The sequence below is a fragment of the Rousettus aegyptiacus genome, unplaced genomic scaffold, assembly GCF_014176215.1.
Source record: "Rousettus aegyptiacus isolate mRouAeg1 unplaced genomic scaffold, mRouAeg1.p scaffold_m13_p_2, whole genome shotgun sequence".
Taxonomy (NCBI): Eukaryota; Metazoa; Chordata; class Mammalia; order Chiroptera; family Pteropodidae; genus Rousettus; species Rousettus aegyptiacus.
Genome location: NW_023416295.1, coordinates 67,964,794 through 67,983,815, shown reverse-complemented (window position 1 = coordinate 67,983,815; position 19,022 = coordinate 67,964,794). Strand labels below are relative to the sequence as shown.

Sequence of the window (19,022 nt, the reverse complement as noted above, 5' to 3'; positions counted from 1 at the left end):
GGTCTGAATACATCTAGATGCATCTGTCTTTCTTCTTTCTTTGAAAAAGGAGCCACTCTTCAAACTTTTCCTTCTTAGCTCCTCATTTTATCTCATAGAAACTGGGCTCTTAAGTATTAACATTTAAATTTTTTTTCATTTGGCCTGAAGACAAACAGTACTACTGTGTACTTTAAAGAAGATATATTTTGCAAATATTTTATTCAGAAACCGAAAGCAAAGTTTAAATCGAGGGTTTTTAATTATAAAAATAATTCTTCTTAGTTATAAATTTTCAAAAAAATTCTTCATGAAATTTTACCCATTTAAAGTGACATGATTTTCTTTGTCTTATTATGGCATAATCAACATGATAATATATTAGTTTCAGGTGTAAGATGTAGTGATTTGAAGTTTGTATACACTGCAAAATTATGACAACAAGTCTAGTTACCATTTGTTACCTTGCGAAGTTAATATAATATTGTAATGCTGTACATTATATCCTCAGGACTTATTTATTTTATAACTGGAAGTCTGTACTTAATCCCCTTCACCCATTTCACTACCCCCTCACTATCTCCCTCACTATCTCCCTCACTTTGGCCAACACCTATCTATCCTTCGTATCTATGAGGCTGGGTTTTGTTTTACTTTGTTTCATTTCTTTTGTTTTGTTTATTTGATTCCATGTATAATTGAAACCATGTGGTATTTGTCTTACTCCACCTGACTTGTTCAATTAGCATAATGCCCATAAGGTCCATCCATGTTTACAGAAACGGCAAAGTTTCATTCTTTTTTATGACTGAATAGTATTCTGTTGTATGTATATACCACATCTTCTTTATCCATTCTTCAGTCCATGGACACTTAGATTGTTTCCATATCTTGGCTATTATAGATAATGCTGCAATGAACATAGGGGTCCATGAATCTTTTTGAATTAGTGTTTTCATTTTTTTTTTTTTCAGGTAGACATCCAGTAGTGGAATTGCTAGATGATAGTAGCTCTATTTTTAACTTTTTGAGGAAACTCCATACTGTTTTCAATTTACATTCTCACCAACAGTGACTGCATGAGGGTTCACTTTTCTCTACATCCTCACCAATGCTTGATATTTCTTGTCTTTTTGATAATAGCCATCTGACTGGTACGAGATGATATCTCATTGGCATATTGTTTGCATTTCCCTCATGATGAGTGATGTGGAGCATCTTACCATATACCCTTGGGCCATCTGTATGTCTTCTTTGGAAAAATGTCTCTTCAGAGCCTCCTCCCATTTTTCACTCAAATCGTTTTCTTTTACTACTGCACATTTTTGACCAGTATGATAATATAAAAATATTTGTAAAGTTCTCTGTGATTCAGCAATGGCACAATACTCTGAACTTGTAAAACCTGAGGTGCTGCTGATATATATTTTTTCTGTTTAACAAAGACATACTTTAAAAAATAATTTGTTACAGTTTACTAAGGACTTTGATGTGTATTATCTAATTCAAGTTTAACAATAGTCCATATAGCAGGTGCTATTATTCTCCTTTCATAGACAAGGAAAGAAAATAAATTAATGGTGAAAGTGGGGATTTATTTCCTCTCCTCTACCAATTCCTTTAACAAGCAGCAAATAAATAAGCAAACAGACTCATTTTAAAATCATCACTCTTAAACTCTCTTGGAAAATTTTAGAATGAGGATGTTATCCTGTCTTTTTATACTATTGGCACGTAATAATGGAAGGAAAAGATGTGTGCAATACCACATATCTGTAGTGAGTTAACATGTTAAGGTTTATTTCACATCACATGTGCTATTGAAATTTTTAAATGTGCATAAATCACCTAGCCATCTTCTGATTCTAATTATAACTCATTCCAATTCATTAGATCTAAAGCGGGGCCAGAGTTTGCATTTTTAAGAAGCTTTCAGATGCTGATGTGCTGGTCCAAGGATCATACTTTGAGTAGTGAAGTCTTAATGTGTCTTTCCTTCCTTTCCTAGAGCTGCCCCCTGTAGGTATACCATGTTTCCTACTTTTTCTCCACATAGAAAAGGTCTATGATTTTCTAGGTCTTCTACCTGTCATACATGAATGAGTTTAGGGGTTGGTGGTAGGGAAGATGTGGGGTTCCCACTTTGCCTTGGATAGAAGCAGCATTCTCCATGCACTTTATCAAGAATAAAGTGAAGGTATTAGATCTCCTTCTGCCCTCTTATTCCGTTTTTCATTTGGTCAGAACTGGGAGGGATAAGGATTGCGTTATGATAAGATTAGCAATATATTTTTCAGGAATCTTATTTTGTGCTCTTGGGATTTTACATTCTAGAGAAAAGAAATAATAAGCAAATAAATAAAATATATAGCATATCATATGGTGGTTAGCAAACATTTCAGTGAATAAGGGACTGAAGATTAAGTAAACTGATAAGATTGAAAGAGACTAGTTTAGGGCCTGATGCCTTTTCCTTCCCTCTGTACAACTGAAGGTGTGGCCTATATTATCTCTGTGTTCAGGTCTGGGAAGAGTATTTCCCTGTTTGTAGGAGCCCATGTGTGCCACGTCTCTTATGTTATATCTTGGAAGTTCATTGGCAGCTGGAAAATCTTCATTTGGGACTTTGCCAGGTCCCCTGGCCTTTTAGCTCCTACATGTCATGAGAACTTTCCAAAGGAGTCTGTCATAAGAGACTGATGACTCTCTCTCAGGAAATTCACTGATTTCATTAATTAAATAGTTAAATAATTAAAGGGAAAATGCTTGAAGGCATACTGCTAAACAAGTTAGAAAAAACTTTCTATTTCTTTTATTGGTTGACATTCTTCAGGGCTCCTTAAGTGTTCCAAGTTGAGAGTTGAGTTTTAGATATTCATGGATGTGTAATTTGATGGAGTGCATAGCACAGTGCCTGGCATATAGAATATTTATTTTTTGGATAAATATAAGAGAGGATGATTGAATGGTAAGTAGGTAACATCTTATGAGTGGGGTGTGTAAATATTCTCTCTATCCTGGGCCAGTCTTGCTAAAGACAGTTTTGAGGAACATGGTGGTGGTGCTGGAAGTATGTTTCTAGTTTAAATAAGTGGCATACTGTTATTGCTATGATCATCACTTATCAGTGTTGGTTTATTAGTATGTGTAACTTGGTCTTAAGTCCAGTCTTCTGTAGTTGTACAGTAAATTAAACTTGCTACATTTACATGAGAGCTTCACAGAAGTCATCAACTACTCACCAAAGAACTTATTCTGAAAACCACTGTAATAACTATTTGTTTTAGGATTGACTCTTAGCTATTTGAATGTCTTTTATTTTGTTTTCATTATAAATGTATGTCTAGGTCAACATTAAAATAATCTGCAACTAACAGCTAATTTGGTACTCCAACACACGATATTTTAAAATGGAACTGCTCTGAATTTCTTGTTTCAGATTTGAGATGGTCAGCTGAAATTCTGTTGACTCTCTCTTTTGTTACTTCATCTGTAAACTGGGCATAGTGTTTTATTCCCACAGAGGAGGCTGCAACCATCAATTAGGTATTTGTTGTAAAGAGCTTTGATAGCTTGGAAAAAACAGCGTTTTATAAAAACAGGATACATTGTATTTATCCTTACAGTATTTTCTTGATTCTAATTATAACTCATCCCCTCCCTCCCTCCCCCCAAATATAGAAGAATGGAAAAGGGAAAATGTGAGTACAGAAAGTGGCACTGACTTTCACCGCAAAAAAGTGATTTTACAAAGCTCTGGAGGAAAGTCACACCACAGCATAGTCTGATCCTGGGTGGATCTGGTCTTAAATTTAAATACTGCCTTAAAGTAAGACACCGAGTCTTCTTCTGAGCACCTACTTAAGACAAAAACAAAAGCACAAACAAACAAAACAAAACCAGTTACATGTGTTATTCTTTATTTGTAAACTTAAAAATTCATAGGTTGTCAAATTAGAGAGGGCTTTGTAGATTTTTCTACTTTAATCTTATCCTTTCATAGACGAGGAAATGGAAATTAAAAGAGTTTTTTATAACTTTCCCCAAACTGCACAGTGAATTGTTTTCCTGATCTTGCTTCAATAGTCTTTAGTTTTCATATGACTGGGCAGTAGGATACTACAAGCATCATTTTCAAAAGTCCTAATGATATTGAGGTGAATCCCAGTAAACCAAGTTGAGACTTTGGGAACTATTTCACTGAGTATGTGAACATGATTTGATCTAAGTTTCTATAAGTCTATTTCTGTCTGTGTTATCTGTGCTTAGGACCCCTATATCTCTTAATATTCTTGGGTTTTGGAAATGGACTCTAGCTAACTTAAGTACAAATAAAGAAAAAATGAATATGTAAGTAAATAAAATAAGGATACTATTGTAAAGATGTGCTGTAGTCCATAAAAGAAAAGAAGAGGCTGAACATGCAAGGCTTAGAAGGCTCTGGACCAGCATAGCTGCAGAGATTTAAGTAGCAGGGTCTAACGGTGCCAGTTCACGGCCCCAAGGCTGGGCAGAGTAGTGCTGGTTGCTCCTCCTACATCTAGTCATCCCAGGTAATCTTCATATTTCAGGGTCAGACTATCCGACTAGTCTGGCTTGGGTAATGTGCTTACACCTTGGCTGGGCATGAAGTAGGTGCATAGGGAGTGAGTGGAACACTGTGATGAATAGATTGATAAGAATGAATGCACCCCAAAAGGGGAAAAAAAATTGAACCATTGTTACCAAGAGAGAGAGGCATGGATTTAGGGCAACAGAAACATACAAACACCCTAGAATCCATTTTATTACTATAGAGAGGAGAGAATGACAATGTGTACACATTTTTACTTAGTAAAGTGACTTCTAAAAATTTCAGATGTTGGCATTAGTCAGAGTTAATACTTTTAGTTGTTTCTCTAATTCTAATTATATTTACATTGTTATATCCCATTCAAGTCAACCATAGCAAATATTATGACTATAATAAAGATTTTTTTTAGTTTGGTTACAATTATTTATTTACTTGGTCAATTCATTCTTTCAATATATATTTGTAACAGACTTTGAAAATAAAAGATGTAATTTATGACACTGAATTGAGAGGAGGGAGAAGCAGAGATTTTTCTTTTATTAAAATATATCACACGACAGACTAAACTGGTAGCTTTTAAGCCATACTCTAGGCTGGAAATTCCCAGTGGCCTTTGTCAGAGAGTGGTAGAGAACCAACCGGCTGGGCTTAGGGTCCTCCATTCCTCCACCTCTCTCGGCCTACTGTTACCTATTTTTCACCCAACCCTCTCCATTTATTTCAAACACAAGAGTTTCAATGTTGTTTGTTGGGTATCTGAACAAGATTATCTTTTATAAAAAAAAAAGAAAAAAGAAAGAAAAAGCTTGAAAATTACTAAATATGTGTTACCATATTAACTGTTAGCAAACTTAATTGATTTATTAAGCTAGTATCTTTCTAGTCTTAACCCAAAATAATAGGAAACTTGTCTCCTATTCGTAATTAAAAACAAACAGAAAACATTTTGAACCTATCTGGAATTAACAAATAGAGAATGCTCATGGTGGATGAAGCTCCTTAACTTAACTTAATTGGAAAGACAAAGCAAACACATAAAATAATAAAACCAACAGAAGAATTGATTTCAGTAGACAGTACCTAATAATCATAAATTGGATCACCTCATCTCCGTCTAGAGGGAGTTACAGGAGAGAGTTTGTGTCTGAGTAGCCAGGCCAAAGTGGGCCATCTCAATGACAGCATATTCTGTTTGGGTTTAAAGTTCTATGAGTCTAAGGATTCAAAAAATATATATAACAGAAGCTCCTTTTTTGTTATGGATTATTTCTGCATCTCCAAATTATCCAAATTCGTCCATGTTTTTTGAATTTTGGGGGCAAATATGACAACTATATTTAAAATAATTTCATATTCTTTTTCTTCCTTTAATCTGATGTTTTGGAGTCGAAATGAAAAGTAGTCACGTAATTTTATTTTTGTATATGAAAGGTGAAATGTTTTTATGTGGATTGTTAAGAAGGAACAATTAATGTTAAATTAATAAACATCAAAGTTGCACAGAAAATTGGAGTTTTTATAGCTACAAATTTTATTTTGAATTGGATCTCTGTCACTGCCTTTGTGTGAAGTCTGACTCTATCGTTTTTCATTATGTTGTGTTTGAAGGCTTGGTTCTGTTCTTCCTTCATTTAAAACATTCCCAAAGCCATTTTCCAGTGAAATCCCACCCAATGAATTGACTCACGTCAGAAGAATTCCAGAAATAAGAACAATCATGCCCTTTCTGTCATTGATGTAATGGTGTTTTTCAGCATACTTTAATAGTCATGAGTGATATTTTGGCAGGCAGCTAAAATAACCCTACATATCTGATTGCATTGCCGACTGCTACCTTCCAAGGATACCTCAGGGAAAGGGACATTAAGAACATTCTTTGTTTTTTAACTTGAGGATGTTATCTGTTAACAAAATAGTAGATTAAAAAAACATGAGAGTTGGTTTTTAAAATTTTTTAATTGAAAAAAAATTTTGAAAGTCTATCTGAGGAATACAACAACCTATATTTAACACATCAAGTTTTAAAGGTACAGATTCCTTAAAACAGACTGGAGTGAACATTGTGATAACTCACAGCCTTGTCCTTTTAAAATAGTTTTAAATTGTTAGATTATTAAAATGCTTACCAACTTAAATGACAGCATTTGTAAAGATATAAGTTTATAATGCTACACTTAACTTTTAAGTGTATTTTTTCTGGAAATTATTCCTTCTTAAAAGGTGAGCTAAAACTCTTAATTTTTTTTATATTAAATACGATTTGTAAACATTTCTCTCTCATTGTTTTGCCTATTTCAGAGTTCTCTCTAGGAACTATTTTTGATCTGGAATTTCTTTTAGGTGATATGAAACTGTGAATATCTTAGATTATAAGCGCTCATTTTGTTCAGTGCATTTTGCTCAATTTCTCTCCTCAGGTAACAACTGCCTTTCTCTTGATCTGGCAGTTTGACAAGCTTCACACTTGGTTGGACCTGAGGTGGTTTGTGCAAAAGCAGATTGTTTTGGTTAAAGTAATCAGTATACCCTATTCTACCTGGACATCTGGGAGAATTGCCAAGAGAGTCCCCAACGTTCCATTCAGAGGTAGAGTCTATGAAACTGTCAGTTTTTTTGAAGGCCAATTCACTTTGCCATGGTTCTAATATTTTCTTCATTTATCAGGAAATCAACTCTAGTCTTCTAGCTTTAAAGTTTGTGCTAGCTTTAGTTAAAAATATATATTTTTTGAAACAATTTTTCCCCTTAAGAAAGGCTTTGCATTATAACTGTGGTTTAATAATAACTGATTAAAACTGTAAATATACCTATTTTTGTTAGTGTGCAAGCCAGTGTTGTATATATTTTATCACCAATAAACAATTAAAAACTTAACCTGAGAGGCAGTGAATATCTGACAAAAAGTTAAAAGACAGTAATCATCTGAATAATAACTACCATCAGTAATGCTAAACTACCTGAAAATAGCCCATTATCTCAATGAAAAGTAAATTACAAACTCACTTAAACCTTTTTCTTAAAGGACATCTTACACTGTTTTCATGGGACATAGTGCTTAAAAGCAAAAGCTCTGGGAGTAGAACAGTGGGAATTAAATCTGTCACTGCCCCTGAAATACTGAAATAGTTATTTTTTATCTTAAAAACCTCAGTTTTCTCATCTACAACATATTAGAATAATACCTGCTTCATATAAGCATTAAAATGTTTAGCACAGTACCTGATTCAAATTAAAGTTAATTAAATGCCATCTCTTATTACAACTACAGTCAATTATTTTGCATCATTATCTAAATGTATTTTACTGTTTAAAAATCTTCTGTCACTGAAGTGTTTTGTCTATCAGCATCAGTTAAGAACATGGTGATCAATGCCAACTGAATATTTTGATATATTAGGAGTTAACCATAAAATGACTTCTAATTCTGTAATTGGAAGTTGCTATGGTCTGAATGTTTGTGTTCCCCCCATATTGAAATCCTCATGCCCAATGTGATGGTATTAGGATGTGGGGCTTTTGGGAGGTGCTTAGGTCATGAGAGTAAGTTTTACATAAACGAGATTAGTGCCCTCATAAAAAAAGATCCCACAGAACCCCCTAGCCCTTCTGCCCTGTGAAGACATAATGAGAAGCATATGACCCCAAAGAGGGCCCTCACCTTACCATCCTGGCACCTTGATCTCAGACTTATAACCTCCAGAATTGTGATAAATTAATTTCTGTTGTTTATATGCCGCGCAGTCTGTGGTATTTTGTTATGGCAGCCCAAATGGACCGAGATAGAAGTAATCACTATTAACATATTTGCAAAATTTATTCCAACTTTCTATAAATACATTATGTATTTATTGTTTATAAATATATATATACATAATGTACATACATAATATAATAATATACATTATGTATATATTGTTTATTTACCTTATAACGTGTATCTAGCTTTCAGTTTTCATTGTTGTGTCATGAGAGCATTTTCTTTAGAATACTTCAAAAACAGTTTTAAGAGACTAAATAATATTTTCTTATACAGAATAATAAGAATGTAACCTTTGAACAACAAGGATTTGAGCTGCATGGGTCAACTTTTATGTGGAATTTTTCAATAGATATACAGTTGGCCCTCTGTATCCTTGGGTTTTGCTTTCTCACAGTTTTGATTCCTCTGCAGTTGGGAATCCCTTTATGTGGATGGCTAATTTAAGTTCTTCAAGATTTGTGGATTTTTGACTGCATGGGAGCCAGCGCCCCTATCAAAGTGTTCAAGGGTCAACTGTATTCTAAGTGCTTATCTGAGAATTTGTAGCAATTTACCTGCCCATCCATGAGTCTTGCTTCACATATTTGTGAACTCCAAATCAAAACTTTCTTTTCCATTTTGACCTGTTACTCCTACATAATAAATGATCAAAATCTCCCTAATTTTCTTGGTACTTAATACACACGAAACCTGTCTTAGCTTATTACATGTAACTTTGAATCTTGAATCACGTTAAAGTTGCTATAGTTTTAATTCATTTCTGAAGGAATGTTAAGTGGCAACAGAAAAAGAAAGGGATTAAAAATAACTAAATTTTTGAATATAAGAACTATGTAGATTTAAAAATGGCTAATCATTACAAAGAACAGGCTAAAGGTATTTGCATTTTCTGCCCTTATTTCGAAGGTGAAAGGTGACCAGAAGGAAAGACTGGATTATTATTATTATTTACCCAACTACTCGGTCCTTCATGTGAGTATAACTTCTTTGTATCATTATTCACAATTATCTTTTCAGCCAAAATAGTTTACTGGGCAGAAGGTTTACTGAGCATATAGCCAATGGAATTTATGTGAGAAGCACATTACACATGTGGCCTGATCAAGAATTTAGTCATTCACTCTTTAAGTATTTATTGAGGATCAATTGGGTGCTGGGCCCCTTTCTAAGCATGTCAGTGAGACAAAGAAATGAAGACCTTTGCCTTCTTTGAACTTATATTTCAGTGGGGGACAACAATGATAACAGAAGAAATCCATTTTAAATACATTCGGAAGTAATTAGTACGACAGAGTGAAATAAGGCAGAGAAGGGGATAACGGGTGGGAGTGAAGGCTAACATTTTTAAGTGGGTAGTCAAGAAAGACTTATCTGACCAGATAACTTCTGAGCCAAACTTGAAGGAGATAAAGAAATAAGCCATGCAGAAGCCTGGGGCAAGAACCCCTGGGGCTTCAAGCATGTCTAGTCCAGTGGGAGATTGTCTCCATAAAACTCTTTGTGAAGAGAGTCCAAGAAACTTTAAAGAGAACAGATACCAAGGGAAGAAAGCTACATGTATGATTAGCTTGACCTATATGCCACTGAAGATGAGGAGGAGAAGTTGAATACTACATGGTGGTTCATAATTAAATCTGGTTCTAGATATGGCTAGAAAGAACTTTGTTGCCCAAGTAACACTGAGTATGCACTAAATATATCATGGTAGGGAAAGACTCATCTCCCTCCCTCCACAGACATCAGAGTAAAAAGGACTATGTCACTAAAGATGCACCAAAGTGTCACTATGCTATGTGATCCCCAAGAAACTTTTCCCCTAGCACTTTCCACTTGAACTGTGATACTGATGGGGCCTGTCGTGTCTAATGGGGTACAGACCACCGCCAGTTAAGAATTACTGTTCTGAATCAAGAGAGCTGCAGGAACTAAATGGTCAAGGTGACAGGAATAATAAGTTAGAGACAGAACATGGTAGATGTGGAAGGAATGGAGTACGCAGGACACATTTCTTGGGAATTTCCAGAAATACGTGTGTGGGGCTTTACAGGAGGTCGAGATCTGTTAGAGTAATTTATGTATGAAGTTTATTTTAACCTAATTTGTTCATGTGGGCAAACATGTAAAGTATTGGATAACTTCTCAGCATTTTTTCAGTGTTGAACCAAGGTCGATAGAAATACGTTTTCATTAATTTTTTTTCCTTTAGCCCAATGGGATTGGAAACCAGCTCATGAAGCTGACAACAGGAAGGATCAGCAGTAAAATTCAATACAAATCTTTGCAGCAGCAAAGTGTGACTAACACCATGAATCTGTAATACAGCAAACTTACCTAAAAAAACTGAATATGAATGACCACAACTCTTATATACTGTTATTTTTACCTGGTCATTTCAAGCTCAGGTCAGCAAGAGAGCTGTTGGTCAGAGACAAAGGATTTTATTATTCACAATTCAACAAGCAGCATAAGTAACAGCATATTTGGTTCCCTAAACTCCCCATTTTTACTGAGGCCAAGAGAGACAGATGATACCTTCATGTACAGTTAAATTGTATTACAGGATAGAAATCCCGCACTTCAAGAGTCTGAAAGTTTCATACTGGGCAACCAGCTTGCTGGTGCATTGCTTAGAAGGGAGACACTGTTTTCCAAGATTGTTCACTATGCTAATGTCCTGGCACAGATTATCTGGAACAAATTATGTCAGTGCTTCTGCTCATAAGAAATGTCACATATAAAAGACCTATGGAGAATTGTCTTGCAACAACATTCGCAACTGGTTTTAAGGAAATAAACCAAAAAGTGCTGAACAAACCTAAACCCCTCTGTATTTTGAGACTATATCTTGCCTGGAAGAAACTCTGCTACAACAAATGTGTTCTCAAGTTGCCATGATCTTAGGACTGTTAACCACATCATCTGGGGGGAGTATAGCCTTTTCTTTTGTGCTACTGAAGGACAGCCCCGGTGGGCATGTATCTCCAGTGTTCTTCAGCCGCAGTGATGGTAGGTAAATAACCTGTAAAGAGTGGCCTCATTAGTGAGGACTCATTAGTTTCTTTCATATATTCCATCTCATGTTCTGCAGAACCAATGGCATTTGGTCCCAAATGGGTAGATCTAGCTATCTGGTTACTTAGGGTCCTGGGGTAGTGTCTGAGATGGAGGAGAGATTGCTGGAAAGGAAGTCTGACACAATGGCTGAATCATAAACCATAGCTCCATTAAGTTCTCCTTTCATGTTGAATAGGCAATGAACTTGTATTACCTGTTTCTACAAAGGAAAGAAAAATCGATATGTGCTGTTTCTTCCTGTAATGAATGCCTTTCTTTATCCATCCTGCTCTTGCTACTCCCAACATTTTACATTAGCATGATAAGAAACATTGCAAAGTGTGGGATGAGCCTGAGTGTAGAAGGTGATCTCTCATATCAGTCAGTGAATATAATTTTTAAACCAACATTTGTAATTATGCCTAAAAAAATTACATAATCAAGTTAGGGTAAAGCAACACTGCATTATTGAACAAGGATTTCTTCTACTATGTCCTAGGATGTCTAGGAATTGTAGTCAAATGTGTACTGTATAATAGAAAAGGTGCTAGACTTAGAATTCACTTAAGTCAAATTATGTGGTCTTGAGTAAGTCACTTAGCATCTCTTACTTACAGATGTTGATATTTCAAATAGAGAAAAAAGTCTTTGTTCTGCTCTCCTCACAGGTTCATAATGATTATTAAAATTAACAATGTACTATATGGATATGAATGTGCTTCAGTAATCAAGTCTAATATAGTTGTGAAATGGTATTACAATTATGGCGATATTTAAAGTAAAGTAGAAATTTTCATAATACTGGCATCGAAGAACAGGATTAATATTTCCTTCAGTGTTTTTTTGCACCATAAGGTTGATAAGAAGATAAAATCCATATAAGGATGAATAACATCCTAGAATATGTTAGGGCAATCTAAGTAACAACTTTCCAATATTGTTCTCACTTTTTGCTAACAAGTTTTTCTAGTTGCCAAACCCCTGAATGTAACCAAGTGATAACCATGTAGTTTATTCAAATTTTCTGGAATGTCCTCTACATTCTCTTCATCTCAACCTTTTGTGACAATAGCACCCTCAGTTTTAGACTCTAATCATAATATTAATATTTTCTCTTTTGACAACTGGGAAATTAAATAAGAATCAACAAATATACTTGCTCTTGGTGGTAGAAAAAAGGGCTTTGTCTCTATAAGTGACTATTCATGGAAACTGTGACCTACAAAGCAACCTATAATATCTGCTTTTGTTTTAAATTTGAAAATAAAACATGGATCTACAGTGATTGTATGGATTTTAGCCACCAACACTGGGAATTAATACACACAAGTATTGATTTTTTAGAAAACAAATTTATTCACTACTAATTTATGTAGGCTCTCATCTTGAAACTAGTGATGGCTGACACTTAAATATTTCTAGGATCAAAACTGAAAGCAGGTAGACGCTGTAGTTGTGTAGCTAAGAATATCATATTTGCCTGAATTGAATACATGTTGACATTGCTGAGATTTGGTTCATTAAACAACTGAGTGAAATACATATAGTTCAGATATGACTGCACACATGGAATTTCTTTTGGCAACTAAATAGGTTGTTATGTGTGAGAGTGTGTGTGTGTGTGTGTGTGTGTGTGTGTGTGTGTGTGTGTGTAGGAGAGCTACTTAGCATGGTTAGTTTAAAACTCTGTTAGTTCTTTCCTCAAATACTAAGAACTAGTTGTGTCACTAGAGTGGTATCAGCTAAATTGGAGGGAACAAGAGAGTGTGTTATAAAAGATAAAAGAAAGCTGAGTGAAGGAGTTAGATTGATTCTTATTCCCTGGATAAACTTAGTTCAGTTGAAAATGTTTTAGAATATTTGCTTGCATAGGTATGAGTTACTCTTTTGGACATTATTTAATGCCTAGACTAAATATTCGTAAGGTCACCAACTTTCCTGAGAAATGGAAACTCATGAGGGCCTATGTACATGGTTTAAATTGGTGGTTCTCAAATTTTGGCATACATCAAAATCATCTGGAGAATCTTTAATACACAGATTGCTTGGCCTCATCTCCATAGTCCCTAGACAGAAGATCAGGGGCAGAGCCTGATAATTTGCATTTTTAACAAGTTCCCAGGTGATACAGATGACGCTGGCTGGGGGATCACACGTTGTGGTCCACCAGAAGTACCCTATTTCCATGCATGTGTTTTCTAATAATCCAATCAAACTACATTTTTAAATTGCTATGTGTTAGCTCCCACCCCCCAAATAATCAATGGCAATGGAGTCAATTAAAGCTTCTGAAAGTGATCAGTGAAGGGTCATGGAAATTAAGTCCATATTCGGAGGGGTTGCTCTTTTTATTTGGGAAACTGACTGGCTTGTTTTGATGAGCATAATTCTAGTGCTTGTGGCAGAAACTATGGAACATCATGTCTTTTAATGACAAAAATGATAACAACTCATCCCCAGATGCTCATCTTCACTTTTAAGTATGTTATGTGGGCTTGGGTGGGCTCAGAGGAGTTAAAAAGGGTCCTGCAGGACAAAGTGGAAGGCTCAGATGCCAGGCAGCTGCATATTCCCTCTCATTTTGTAATAGACTCCAGAACTTTTTATTCGATCATTTATTTATCTAATCATACATCAAATGGTTGACAAATGTCTATTACATTCCAGGAATTGACCTAGATGCAGGAACCATAACTGGTAACAAGAGAGACATAGTTTCTGCTTTCCTGGGGTTTACCTTTTGGTGCGGGTGGAAGGCTGGGGAAAGGAAGGGATGGAGGGAGGGAAGGAAAGAAGAAGAGAGACAGAACATAAGCAAATAAACAACCCAGAAAAATATCACATAGCAATAAGTGAAACAAGAGAAATAAACAGTGATTTGATACCAAGTGACAGGTTACAGAGTGGCTATTTTGGAATGAGTGGTTGGGGAAGGTCATTCTGAGATGACATTTAAGCTGTGATTTGAATGACAGAAAGGAGCCAGACATGTGAAAGATCAAGGGCAAGAGCCTTCCAAACAGAGGGAGCAGCAAGTGCAAAAGCCTCAAGGTAGGAATCAGTTTGGCAAGGTTAAGAAATAAAAGATCAGTGTGGAGCATCATAGGCCAGAGAATGACTGATATTAAATGAGGTTGAATGAGAGGCAGGGTCCACTCTAGAATCATTGATGGGATTTAACTGAAGCTGTAGTTAAAAAAAATATATCTGATGTGATTAGCATTATAAGGCTGCAGTAGACATTAACATCCTGCAGGACAAGGAAAAATTGTTGAGAATTTATGACAGTAGTACAAGAGAAAAGATGATGGCAACATTGACCAGATGTTGTGAGTTGGAGAATAGTCAGATTCTCGTGAAATGTGGTTGATTAAATATTGCTGAGTTTTTGAATATGTGTGAGGATGGGATTTGAGGACCAGCAGCATCACATCATTTGGAACTTGTTATAAATACAGAATCATATGCTTTGACTCAGAGCTACTGACTTAGAAAACAAGCCCTCTCTCCCTTGCAGGTGATTCATATAAAGTTTGAGAAGCCTTGCTAGATCATTATCTTGATTTCATCTTCTTGATCTTCAGGGAGAACAGTGCTACTTATTGGGATGGAGAACCCTGAGGCAGGAGTCAATTGGGGTGGGGGGAGGAAATAAAAAATTCTCTTTTACACATGTGAATTCGGAAACATTTATTTGACATACAAATAAAGACCTCAAGTAATAATTGGTTAGATGAGCCTGGCTTTCTGGGGAATGATAAGGGCTAAAGATAAAGATGTGGTATTCATTGACTTTTGGGTGGTGCTCACTATCCAATGAATGAATGAATGTGCTTACTAGTGAGAAGATATATAAAGAGAAGAGGGCCAGGAATGAAATGGCATTGCAAAGTTTAGAAGCCTATTAACAGGAAGAGTCAGCAAAGAAGACTGAACAGAGGAAAGCCATGAAGGTGTGGTGTCGTGGAAACTTAGAAAAGAAAGCCTTTCAAGAAAAAGAAAACAGTCAACTGTATTGAATGGTGCTGAGAGACTGAGTAAGAGAGAGTATTGGATTTGACAACATGCAGATCGGTGGTGTCTTTGGCCAAAGCAGTATCAAAATGATGGGAAAGGATGCCTTTTGGAGTATACAGAGGAGAGCTTTTGAGGTGAGTAGAAACAATGATTACAGATGACTTCTTTAAGTTTACTTTGGGGTGGAGAGGGATAACAAGGAAAGGGATAATATATAGTTTTATTTATTTCATTTGTGCTCAGAAACCAATAATCACTCTTGATTTCTCCTTCTGCCTTAGCTAAATTCCTAACTCTATCCTTCCAGATACATGGAGTACAAAGTACAAAAGATCTTAGCCATTGCCTTCAAGAAACTCGTAATCTAGCGAGAGAGAGATGCTCACAAATAATACAATGCTCTGGTAACTCTATATTAAAATTATAGGGGTTTATGGGCTGAAAAGAGAGTTAATATTTTTGTTTGCATTATGTTAGAAACATTACATATGTTATTTGATTTAATATTCACTACATTCCTCTGAGTTTATCCCAAATTACTTATAAGGAAATGGAAGTTCAAAGAGGTTCAGGACTTATCTTTGTGTCGGAACTAGTAAATGATGAAACTAAAATTTGAACCCAGATCTGGTGACCCCCATGCTATAACTTTTGCAACACTATGTTACTTGTCACAGTGGAAGAAGGACCAAATAAAAATAATGCTTAGCAAAACTGTGAGTGATCTTCACAAATTGCAATACAGGATTCCTTATAGTAGAATTGTATCATATGCAGTATTTAGGGGTCAAATACCAAAAGAAATTTTAAGTGAAAATTTTCCTTGAAAGACCATTGTATCATTCATGCATTCCTGGGAAATGCTCACAGGAAGAGTACCACTACAGAACTGAGATCAACTGAAGAAATGTTAGACTTGTGTCTCCCTGCGTGCTTAGGGAAATCCAATCATTGAGGGGACTCACCTGTAATACTGTTATTATCATTTGCTATGTATATATGGTTTTATTAACAAGTTAAACTCCCATAGCATGCAAATCTAGTAAGAATTAATATTAACTGAAAATTTACTATGTACAGTCAGTGTATTAGGACAATTACATGCATGGTCTTATCTAAAATTTTATCCTCCACTAATACCTATGAAATAGGTATTTTCATCCTTATTTTTATGTTGTGAAGACTGACCTACCTACAGAGCTAGTAAGTTGGAGAATTGCTTTTCTGGTTCCAATTGACTCTGATGTGAGCATGCCTTCCAATATGCACATGGTTTTCCTGTACCAGCCAAGCTGATCCTTACTTAGTTAATTCAAAGGGCTCCCTGACTATGTGGCCTGCCCATTCCTCACCAGTGGTAGCTTTTCCTTTTTCTCCATCTCACACTTTCACTCCTTTCTTTACTAAGGCTCCCTAAGGCTCACTTTCCTTCTTAAGTCCCTGCTGGAGCTCATTAGTATCTATGGATCAGCTAGGGAATTTGCATAACGGAGTGTTTAAGTAGGAAACAAACTCCTTCTGAAGTCAGAAACCATTTAGGCCCATGTGACATTATGTAATGTAAACACAATAAACATGTTCCTGTCAAAGTAAAAATTGGTTCTTTACCTTCCAAAGTTGTCAGAGTCACTGTTTTAGAAGTTTAGATGTTTGCAAGTACCATCTATAAGGCTCAATAAAAATACCCCTTAGCTCAATTCAGATATAATTTGATATTTTTATTAACATAAGCCCCCTTTTAAGCTTATTACAACTTTTGTTTTTCCAATTCTCCTCAATGGCTCTCTGGATAGTTTCTTATTTCTGAGCTAGCTAATAGGCATTTGCCCTGGTGCCTGCTTCAATAATGCAGACCTGAATTTCAGGGTTTCACCTAAGGGATATTTCTCCCCAAGCCTCTTAGACTCTGGCCTGGCTTTGGTGTTAATTCCCTGTCTCTGGAAAATGCCTCGAGCATTGTGAGCAAACACTGTCTTCCAGTCTTTTTCTTAGTGGAAAAGAGCAGCTGTGATGTGACTTAATTCATTTCCTTCAAGACAAAGTATAAGACACAAGGGAATCAACAATGTGGAGTGAAATCAAAGCATGGTGGGCTGTTTAGAGGGACTTTCCCATCTTCATTTGTTCACTGTTTTGTATTTGAAGCTGGAAGAAGGCAGCGATGACAATTCTATATGGGTGTCCATCTAGTGAGGTTACACTTGGAAATTAATTCTGAGACATTTTTTAAGATCAGATAGGCTAGGTATTGTTGTAGCAACAAAGAATACCAAAATCTTAATGGTTAACCAAACAGTATTATTTCCAGTCATGTAAACCTTCTGCTGGCCCAAACATTTCTCCAAGTCTTTCCATGCAAAGACCAAGCATTCCAGGTTACTCTTCTCATGACACTCTTCTCTCAATATGGGCTCCGGATTTTGTCTAAGCAGAGAAAAAGAGCATTGGAGATTATGCATTGGCTCTCAAGTATTTCCTCCCCAGAGTGACCTTCATGTTCCAATCCATTGGCCAGAATTAGTTATAGTCTCACACAACTGCAAAGGGGGCTAAGAAATACAGTTTTCTGTTTGCCTAGGAAGGGTAGGAAAACCAAGATGTACACTAGCAGTGCCTACTACAGACACATTTGGAAAATGTTCCTCCAAGCCTCATTTTCTTTGATATTCAGATCCTGGGGCATATGAGGTATGGTTTTAGGTGGAAGAGAGTGTAAGTAGATAAGTGAGAAATTTGTCACATCTTGAAGACACCCAGCAATGTCTTTATCCACAAGCCTAGATGACGAACTTCCAAAAATTTTCTTGTATGCCATCTTGGCACAGAGCCCAATAAAGAAAAACAAGCTAATCTCCTTACAGTCATGAGTAAATAAGCACAGTTTTATAAGATATTTTATAAGGTAGTCAAAGACTTTCAATCGAGTGCCTAGATCTGGATCCTCCTAGGTTTAACATAAGCAAGTGTGGATTTATATATTCTTAATTCTGTTTCTTCCAAGGTTTGTTGTAGGAATTAAAAATTAAAAGGGAGTCCAGGCAGCAATGATGAATAAGAAAGGGAATGTAGAAAGTTCAGGCACATACACAATTTATAAACTATAAAGCTGCGACCTTCTCTGAAGGGCAGGAATGGGATCTTTCATTTGACACATCTTAGTTTGTCATCCTGGGAGCAAGTTTGATACCAGTTTCTTATGGGAATAGTAATCAGGCCCCATTGTCTTACAAACGTCATACATATGTGTATATAGTCTCACCTCTAAAATTTCAAGGTAATAGAAAGTAATCTAATTATATGGATAATTAAAAACAACCAAAGTGCAAGTTTAAAACTTGTACTTTTATGACTGCAAAGCAGGCTATCAAAATGACAGGGTGTCTGGATGTGATCGTTGCACGCACTCGGATTAAATGAGTGCATTAGTTGATTGTTTCTGGTATGAAGATAAGCAGGGAAAAGTATAATAATGTTGGCATTTAAGTGGACCTAATTAGGCTTCAAGTTTAACACTCCATTAAGATGAATGGGTAAGGGTCACCCCCTGTTCGAGCTGTGGCATTGTCTTTGTGTGTCTGGATTTTGCCTCTGAAGACAACAGTCTATCAGCATGTGCTCTCACAGTCACCTCTGTAAAGC

The 19,022-nt window shown here is 35.9% G+C and overlaps 1 long non-coding RNA gene across 2 annotated transcripts in view; it reads left to right on the top strand.

Annotated features, from left to right (window-relative positions):
- The first annotated feature begins 6,975 nt into the window (after positions 1 to 6,975).
- Positions 6,976 to 19,022, top strand: part of LOC107512939 — an 85,374-nt gene continuing 73,327 nt past the window's right edge. For both annotated transcript variants that reach the window (XR_001597442.2, XR_001597441.2), the window contains exons 1-3: positions 6,976 to 7,138; positions 9,219 to 9,284; positions 15,208 to 15,517. This is a non-coding gene — a long non-coding RNA (uncharacterized LOC107512939). The remainder of the gene's footprint in view (positions 7,139 to 9,218; positions 9,285 to 15,207; positions 15,518 to 19,022) is intronic.